The sequence below is a fragment of the Equus quagga genome, chromosome 17, assembly GCF_021613505.1.
Source record: "Equus quagga isolate Etosha38 chromosome 17, UCLA_HA_Equagga_1.0, whole genome shotgun sequence".
In the NCBI taxonomy this organism is placed as follows: domain Eukaryota; kingdom Metazoa; phylum Chordata; class Mammalia; order Perissodactyla; family Equidae; genus Equus; species Equus quagga.
Genome location: NC_060283.1, coordinates 19,407,201 through 19,417,448, shown reverse-complemented (window position 1 = coordinate 19,417,448; position 10,248 = coordinate 19,407,201). Strand labels below are relative to the sequence as shown.

General features: G+C 34.0%; 1 pseudogene; it reads right to left on the bottom strand.

Annotated features, from left to right (window-relative positions):
• Positions 1–5,411: 5,411 nt before the first annotated feature.
• Positions 5,412–6,359, bottom strand: LOC124228645 (olfactory receptor 5F1-like; annotated as a pseudogene).
• Positions 6,360–10,248: the final 3,889 nt, after the last annotated feature.

The following is a 10,248-nucleotide window of genomic DNA, read 5'->3' as shown; positions in this document are numbered from 1 at the left end:
GAAGAACACCGCAATAAACATGGAAGTACAGATATCTCTTTAAGACAGTGGTTCCTTTTCCCTTGGATATATACCCAGAAGTGGGATTACTGGATCACATGATAGTTCTATTTTTAATTTTTTGAGGAACCTCTATACTGTTTTCCATAGTGGCCGTACCAATTTCCATTCCCACCAACAGTGTGTAAGTGTTCTTTTTTCTCCATATACTTGCCAATATTTGTTTTCTCTTGTCTTTTTGATAATAAATGTCCTACCAGGTGTGAGAGGTGATAGCTCATTGTGGTTTTGATTTGCTTTTGCGTTAGTGATCTTGAGCATGTTTTTATACACCTGTTGGTCATTTTTATGTCTTCTTTGGAAAGGACCTACTCAGGTCCTTTGCCCAAATTTTAATCACGTTATTTTGTTTCGTTTTGCTTTTGAGTTATAAGATCTTTATATATTTTGGATATTAGGCCCTTATCAGATATATGATTTGTAAATATATTTCTCTCATTCTATAGTTTGCCTTCTCATTTTGTTGATTGTTTCCTTGCTGTGCAGACACTTTTTAGTTTGGTGCCATCCCACTTGTTTGTTTTTGCTTTTGTTTCTTGTGCTTTTGGTGTCAGATCCAAAAAATCATTGCAAAAACTAAAGTCAAGGAGCCTTTTGCCTATGTTTTCGTCTGGGAGTTTTATGGCTTCAGGTTTCACATTTAAGTCTTTAATTTAATTTGAGTTGATTTTTGTCTATGGTGTAAGATAGGGGTCCAGTGTCATTCTTTCATATGTGGATATCCAGTTTTGCCAACACCACTTATTGAAGAGGCTTTCCCTATTGTGTATACTTTGCGTCTTTGTTGAAAATTAGCTGATCATATATGAGTGGGCTTAATTCTGGGTTCTCTATTCTCTTCTATTAATTTATGTATCCGTTTGCTTTCCTATACCAAACTGTTTTCATTACTACATTGTTGTAATATAGTTTGAAATCAGGAAATGTGTTGCCTCCAACTTTGCTCTTCTTGTTTGAGATTATTTAGCTATAAAGGTGTTTATGTTGTTTAGTGCATAATTGAGCTCAATGTTGATGGATGCCAGTTAATTTTAAAATGTTTTAGCAAATCATAACTCTCAAAATAAGTAGCATTGTGCAAATGCATTGCTGCTGATACTCGTATTTTTTCCTTACTGTTTACAAATCCATCAATAAAGATCCTTGAAATGGACAATGATATCATTGACAAAGAAGATGAAGAGAATCATATCACAGACTATGCTTTTGATAAGAGAAAGTGAAATTGAGGAAGAGATAGACCACAAGATATTTGTGAGATGTATACAGCAAACAACCTATTGGACAGAGTCTGCTCTCAGTGACTCAAACTTCAGTATTAAGATTCTTAGTAGAATGTCAGTGTCTTTAAACTCCCATGTGTTTTTTTGTTCACATCAAATATGTTATTATCATCTGAACAGATCAATGGTAAATAGCTACTTCATATGAATCTTATATGAAGTTATACAGCCTTATCCTCGGGGAAATGTAATATGTCTGCATTTTAAAGGGAAAAATCAAAATTAAGAAATAGGAAAAGAGTGTATTTTGCAATTTTTAGACACTTTAGAAAAATAATTACTGGCAATGGCCCATTTAAAGATAGAACCTGTTTCTTGTCACTTTGCTTCTGATCTCTGTTGGCATCATTTTATGAGCCCGTGTTAGTTTTCTCTATTGGAATTGGGTATTACCATTGGAGGATAAAGCTATGTCATTACAATCACTTGTATATGAATTGCATAAGAATTTTATGATTTATAAAATAAAACCTCAAACTTTATTTCACATTTCATTTTACTCATTCTGTATTCCAGTTAAATAAACTTATTTCCATATCATCTACAAGTCTGTACCTTTTATCTCTCTTTCTGTTTCTCCTACCAATAAGTTAATGAATGTGACATTCCCTCAAAACAAACTGAGCTAGTAAATTATATTTTATTAATTTCATTTGTTTTACAACACAAAGTTAAAATAGTCGTACAATTTCAGGAAGTTGAGGGTTTCGAGCCCCATTCAGAAACTCAGATTTTTCATCAGGTTGGTCTCCGATTTTCAAAACCTTCAAATATCTTCATCAACATTCATCATTTTCTTTAGTAACAAATCCACAGGTAATAATTTTTGTTAAGTGGCTGGAATACCACAAGGATTATTCTTAGATTTAAGATGGTACCTGGATATATGTAACATTTTCAAAGAAGGATTATAATCACAAAATTTAAATAGAATCTTAAAAATAGTTCATGTCAATTTCCAAGCCAAAATGATAAATTCTATCTGTTTAGCAATGAATAACCACATTTCTACTTTCTGATGCCACACATTCTATTTGACATGCCTTCTACGTATTTTCAATAAAGCTATTTGTTTCATAATTGTTTCAGTAAAGCTATATATTTTACTAAGCTATATATTTTCACCAAATTTCTTCATATCTTCCTCTTGTACAGATTACATATTTGCATATGAGTTCAATTGCTTTCTATTTTATTTTTTCCCCATACACCCAACCATTTGGATATTACCTTGTGAACATAAGATTGTTTACCTCTGCCTCTGAAATGTGGTGACTATGAATTAACACACTATCTTTGATTTTATTTGACCCATGCGTTAAATGAAATTATCATTTCAGTTAATCTCGGCACTAGCCTTTATCTAATTATTGCTTACAAAATGTATGACTTCTCATTTTTAATAGATCTATGAAAATGACATTGTCCATATTAGTTTTCATTAACAAATTAAGTCCAAATTATTTTTATATACTAATATCTTACTGTTTGTACACATTTTTTCTGCCTAAATGCAGGACTCCATCTATTAATAACATCAGCCTTTTCTTGTTTTGCTTGTTTATTTGGATCTCTATGATTCTTGAATATTGTTATTTTCACTCCTTCCAATTTGTTTGCTTATTTTCCTCCTTTGTGATATTCACAGGATTTGCAAGCTATTCCCTACTTGGCCTCATCTAATCACTGATGAAAATGTTGACCCAAACACAGCCTAAAGGCATGCATTTCAAACTTCCTTCATTAATTTTTAGACACAAATTACTTAATGGGACCTGCCCAGTGGTTCACTGGTTAAGTTCGCATGTTACACTTCTGTGGCCCAGGGTTGGCTGGTTCGGATCCTGGGTGTGGATCTATGCACCATTTGTCAAGCCATGCTAGGGCAGGCGTCCCACATATAAAATAGAAGAAGATGGGCATAGACGTTAGCTCAGGGCTAATCGTCCTCAAAAAAAAAATACGCAAAAACCATTGAATAAGGCAAAACACTGATTAATAAGTGTATTTTTGGGGACTCTGATAACAATAAACATTCAAGTGAAATAAAAGACTGGGAAAATTAGAAAAACATGAGCAATATAGATAGTACAGCAAAGGTAAAAATAATATTACATTCATAGAGGAAAGTTTAATAAATATTATCAGATTCTAAAGAAAGAAGAGAATGATAAAAATCATACTCAATACAATAATTAGAAGTCTCAGTGCTTTTACAATTTAAATTTGAGTTAAGTAAAATAAAAAACATTTGGAACATTTTTCACATAAATTTATTGAGCAATAAGGAAGAAAATGTGATAATATAAAAAATGTTTTTACAAATAATGATGGGTTAAACAAATAGTCAAAATTTACATAAGAAGCATATATCCAATGAATTAAACAGTAAGTAATATCATTAGTGATAATAGCTCCCAAAGTTGGAAATATTTGCAAACCCTGTAAATAAGACAAATTAAATGTATGAAAGCTGAATTAGAGAGCAGAGGATATGGCTTAAAATATGACATATCTAAAAGCCCAAATATCAGAATAAATGGATTTCATCTCCTAAACACTGTTTTTATTCCTAAGTTTTACTGGAAATTAAAGCATTTAATTGAAAGAATGCAATATGAGTATTTACTTGTGAAATGTCGTGATCCTATATATGATTCCATTAAATACACAGGACAGGGAAAGAAGAATTACCCAATGAGAAGCCAGTTGGTGCAGAAGAATCTAGGTAAGTCACTCAGTGAAAGAGCAAACCGTCTCTGAGAACAGCTTGACCATTCTGCTGCAGAGCCTCTAGGGCCAGGTAACCACTGTGTGTCTGTGGAGTGAAAGCATATCCCACAGATGCACATGCAACACCAGTGCCTTCATGAACATTCATCTGGCAAAGGTCACCTACGTGGACTGTTAAGAGTATTGGATGGTCAAGCTGGATGACCTTTTTGTGACATGTCATGAGGTCAACTATGCCACATTTCAGATGATTTGAACATCACAATTTCTATCAGGTGCAATATCAGCAACAAGCATAAGGGTAGGGACATGGAGAATTTCTCTCCAAAAAACTATAAGTATGACTGTCTCCTTATCAAGCCCTGGACTCACTCAGTTTGCTCCAGAGCTCTTTTAAACCAACTCCCTGTCTACTTCTATATTAATAATGCTTAGCCTTAATGATAAGATCAATTTTTATTTTTATTGGCAATTGATGGAATATTTCTTTATGCAGGAAATCCATAAGCCTATTGTAAAAAGCATGTTTGGATTAATTCATTGAACATTAATCTATACACTTTGGAACACTGCACTGATTAAACCCTTTGCAGCAGCTGAACATGTGTGCACGCTGCTTTGCGTGCATGTGTCAGTCTAGAAGAGAGAAAGTGAGAAAAATATTGGAAATTTTTGAAGAGAAGGGAAGCTAATAGAAGGAGAGCTGTTGTAATTGGTGCATTCTAGTCAGATAGCAGTTTTCTTGATTGCACAGTTTTTCACAAACTCGCACTTATTCTTTAAGGAATATATATATGTGTGTGAGAGGGATAAAAGAAATAAAAGGTGGAGAGTTTAAGGTGCAGTTAAAACTAAAGTCCTTAAATCTGGTTTAAGTGTCTCCCTCAGAGATAATTCAATAAATTAAAAAATAAATCTATTTAAATTTAAAACATTTTTGACATATGTGATATAACAATCTCTTAAAATCATAAACGGCAAAAAAGAATGTATGAGAGAGAATAAATGGACAATTAAAAATATTCTACATAGCTAGTTTCATGTGATATTGTGATTTTTGTCTCTAAACACTTAATCCCTTTTGTTGCCAAACTAGGATTTCATTACCAATTTTTGAGGACTCAGGGAAGAGATACAATGATTAGATAAAATTTCCATGGACTTATATAAGTTTGGTAATTTACCTTATACCTAATCGGATACATACACTTATTACAATATCACAGAACACAATTACCTAAAAAAGAAAACATTTTCTGATGAAAAACCGTAGGTTTGAACCAGGCTTTGAAAGTTCATCAAATATTCTATTTATTCTGGAAAATTATCAAACAATCACAGAAATGAAGGGATCCTTTTCCTGGTAATCACACTATATATCCTTCTTTACTTCCTTATTCCTGAGGCTATAGGTCAGAGGATTCAACATGGGGATCAACACTGTAAAGAACATGGAAGCCACTTTATCTTGATTCAGGGAGTAGTTGGAACTGGGTCTCAGATGTAGGTAGATGGAAGTGGAGCAGAACAAAATCATAGTTGTCAGGTGAGAGGCACACAGGGAGAATGTTTTGTGCTTCCCTTTCCATGAATGCATATGAAAGGTAGAGAAGAGAATGTAGGAGTAGGAGGTGAGGATGACCAGCAGAGTCCTGACCATATTCACACCAGCAAAAGTGGAAAAGATACTTTCATTCAAGTGTATGTCTGAAGCATGAGAGCTTTAAAAGTGGAGGGCTGTCACAGAAGAAGTGGTGGATGACATTGGAACTGCAGAATGGCAAGCTGCTTACATAACTCATGTTAACCATGGAGTTCAACAATCCTGCTGGAAAAACCCCTGCTGCCATTTTAAGGCACTCTGTCCTGGACATGATCAACGAGTAAAGGAGAGGGTTTCATATGGCCACATAATGGTCATAGGCCATTAGCTCAAAGAGAATGCATTCAGTTGTGGCCATGGCAATGAAGAAGTACGTACATCTGCTGGAAGCAGCCAGTGAAGGAGATGGTTTTCTTCTCTGATAATAAGTCCACTGGCATCTTTGGGGTGATTGTGGATGAATAACAAACATCCACAAAGGGCAGGTTAGCGAGGGAGAAATAAATGGGTGTGTGAAGTCAGGAATCAATCCTGAATAAGAGGGTCATCCTAACATTCCCCAAAACTGTAAATGTGTAAATCACAAAAAAGAGCAAAAAGAGGATGTTCTGTAGCTCCAGGATGTCTGCCAATCCCAAAAGGATGAACTCAGTCAGTGAAATTTAATTTTTTCTGGTCATTTATTACAAATGTAGTTTACTTAAACTTGCATTTGGTGTAAATATTTCCCTCTCCAAAACTTACAGGAGAGAGTAGAAATGTTAATGAGGTTATTTACACATAAAAAGAAAAAACAGCCTAGAATAATGCACCATTGTAAGTATGATGACTGAAGAAAGAGGAAAATTAGTGGACAAATGGGCAAGCATTTGAATATAATAAACAATTTTATGTATTGAATCTGGGTAGTAGACCTCTCAAATCACTGCTCTAAGTCCAAATATTTCACTTCAGGTTCTGCAAATGTAACATATGTTGTTCTATTCTTTCTCTACCAGCCCACATCCAAAATGCAAGGAAAATATCCTTACTGAATTCCCTCCCATTCGCAAACAAGTATGTGAGTTTAAATGAATTGTATTTTTTTTCTTCTCAAGACCACTCTGTGTGTTCTTTAACTCCAAAATTTGTACATTGCCTCCCAGAACTCACTCTTGTGCACCCCAAGCAGCAAAAATATTGACCTTTCCAAATAACCAATATTTTGACATCTGTCATATTCTTAAGAATGATTTCATAGTGTTTTAAAAATTAAGCAGGAGGCTGGCCCCGTGGTTAAGTTCAGGTGCTCTGCTTAGGCAGCCTGAGATTTCGCTGGTTCTGATCCTGGGCTTGGACATGACACTACTTCTCAGGTCATGCTGAGGCAGCATCCCACATAGCACAACCAGGGGCACTCACAAGTAGAATATACAACTACGTACTGGGTCGGGGGAGCTTTGGGGGAAAAAAGAAGAATTAAAAAAATAAAAATGAACCAGACAATTGTTGTCATTACAAAGTACACTATCAAATTAATGTCATGTGGTAGCAGACACAGTACTTGTCCACTTCACCAAATCCTTATAGCTTCATTTCCAGTGTCTTATTTGTGTAGTCTAGTATTTTATGTTTTATTAGAGGTTCTCAGACTTAAAAATAAAAAGAAGAAAAATTTTATTTTTAAGTGAAATAAAATGCAGTAAAAATTTGAATTATTTATTTGTAAAAATTTGAGTAAATTTACTTCTAAGCAAATACATGTTGCTGAACTTTTATTTTGCTTTCTTTAAAGAGGATTGAGTAACCATGGAGAGTAGATTATAGTAGTTTTAATTGTGAAGTCAGTACTCTAAAAGCAGAAAATTCAGTCTCAAAGGAAAATAAAATATGATCACATGAAGATATATGCAATCAAACATTATGCAGGGATTGCATTATGAAGTGCTTCCTGATCTCTATGTTACTTTAAAGTCCTTTGCCAAAGTAAAAAATAAAATTAATTATATTTGGCTATTTACATTCCCTTTTTCTTTGTGTTTTTACCTTATTCCAAAAGGGTCCATAGCCCAGGACCAAATTATTATTCTTCCCTTTGCCCGTGTGTGTATGTGCCCCTCCCTTTATCTGGGTAAATTTAACCTGAAATCCAACTCTGCTCTTGAGTGAAATTAATGAGAAGGAGAAATTAATAAATCCACTGCACAACGTTTAAAGAAGTACTATAAGCTGAGCAATGGATAAGAAAAATAAACTTATTTTATGATTTCAGACTTGTGTTGACTTTTTGCAATTATTGTCTGTGATTCTGAGCCTACAGGAGAATGAAATTATAGATTTTCTAGATCTAAATGCACAAGTAAAACAAGGTGAAATAAACCACATTGTGTATCTATATGCACGGGCGGTCTATTTGCATAGAGAATTCATAATGCATCAAGTAATGAATTACAATTTTCCAGTTAAGTTCTTAATCTTTACATCAGCCTTTGAGGTTGACGTTATTTTACATATTTTGCAGAAGAGGAAAGCAAGACTTCAAGCTATTAAATGACTTTCCAATGGACAAACTCTTAGGAAGTAGAAGAATTGACTTAAGCACCATCTTCAACAGAAAAGATTAATACTTAGATACCTAATTTTCCTGTCCAATTCCATTTTATTTTACTCATTTAAAAGATTATAAATATATACATGCATATGCGTGTACATATACACATAATGTACATATATACAAATATATGTGTACATTATATGTGTGTGTGTGCGTATCTTTAGTAAATCCAATCTTCCAATCATCAAAGCAGGTAGAGTCCCTCTGCATCTAAAGAAAGATCTGTGATATTATGCAAGATACTATTTAAAAATTGGCTTGCAAAGATCACCATCAGGCCATTAAAAACTACTACCCCCTGATTGACATCTGTCAAATACATAATCCTTATTTACTAATGTATGAAACTAAATTAGCAATTTAAGAAATGGGAGTACATAAAAATAATTTGTAATGAGGCAAACAGAAAAGTGAATGAAGAAAGATAGGAGGAGAATCAGTATAGTGAGTTATTATGGAAGCAAGGGAAGAAGAGAATTTATGAAGAAAAAAGAGGTATTATTAAACCCTAAAGAAAACAAGGATAAAAATGGAGATTGAATTTATTGAACAAAAAGTTATAATTGAAAATCTTGAAAGGAGTTTCATTCAGGAAGAAGCAGAAAGAACAATAAATAAAAAATATTTCAATTTAAGAAATGGTTAAAATCGTAAAATAATAAGTTGGAAATTGTCAGGTTTTTAAAGTCAGGTTTATTGTGCCATAGATTTCCTACAGTAAATTACCACCACTTTCAGGTTTGCAGTTTGGTGAATTTTGACAAACACAAACAGTCTTGAAACCAACACCACAATCAAGACAGAATATTTCCTCCATCCTAATAAATTCCCTTGTTCCCCTTTATAGACAATCTATCCCTCTTCCAGCTTCTTACAGCTACTGGGATACCATTGGTGTGATTCATGTCCTGTTTTTGCCATTTTCAGAATGTGATCTAAGTGGAATTATACAGTTGTTGGAGGAGGTCATCAAGAGGACATGACTGCGGGTTGACCCATGAGCCGGCCCCAGGTAATCAAAGGTTCCTTCCTGTCTCCACTGTCATTGGAATGTACATTCCACCTAGTATTCCTGTAGTAGGAATGTCAAGGACACAGACTTGAGAGAGTAAGGTGTTGAGACCATCTGGACTAAATACTTGGCTGAAGCCTATTAAGGCCTCTACATAAACTTTTAAGCTTTGGCAAGCAAGTGCAGAGATCTACTCTTCTTGCAGTCACCCAAGACAAATCTCTTATGTAAGTTTCCTCGCTTAATAAAACTTCCACTTACCCATCTGGAGTGCTCTGGCTCTTTCTTCATTCTCTTCTTGCCCTACTTGTACTGGGCCAGTTTGTGAACCAATAACAGTGTGTAGCCTTTTGAATCTGGCTTATTATGTATTTGAGATTCAATCATATTCTTTTTACAGTATCAGGGTTTTTTTCTTTCATTACTAAGTAGATGTCCATACAATAAATGTGTCACCAGTTGATGGCCATTTGGTCTACCTTCAATTTAGAAAAACTATGTATAAATCTCCTCTTTGTGTCGACCTATGTTTTAACTTATCTTGGATAAATAGGAGTAAAATTGCTGGAACCCATTGTACGTATAAGTTGTTTAAGAGACTGACAAACATTAACAAAATTATTGTGCTGTTTGGTATTGATCCCAACAGTGTTTGAGGGTTCCTATTGCTTTAAATCGTCACCAGCACTTGGCATTTTCTTTTTTTTACCTTTTCTTTTTTAAAGTTTTAGCTATTTTAACAGTTAGGAATGTATTTCTCATTGTGATTTTAATTTGAATTTCCATACTGGCTAATCATTTTGAATATTTTTCCATGTGCTTATTTGCTATCTGTACTTTTTCTTCGGTGAAATACCTGTGAAAACCTCTTCCTTATTTGGTTGTTTGTTTCATTATTATTGAGTTATAAGAATTCCTTATTTATTCGGGACAAAAGTCTTTAATAGATATGCACTTTGCCAGT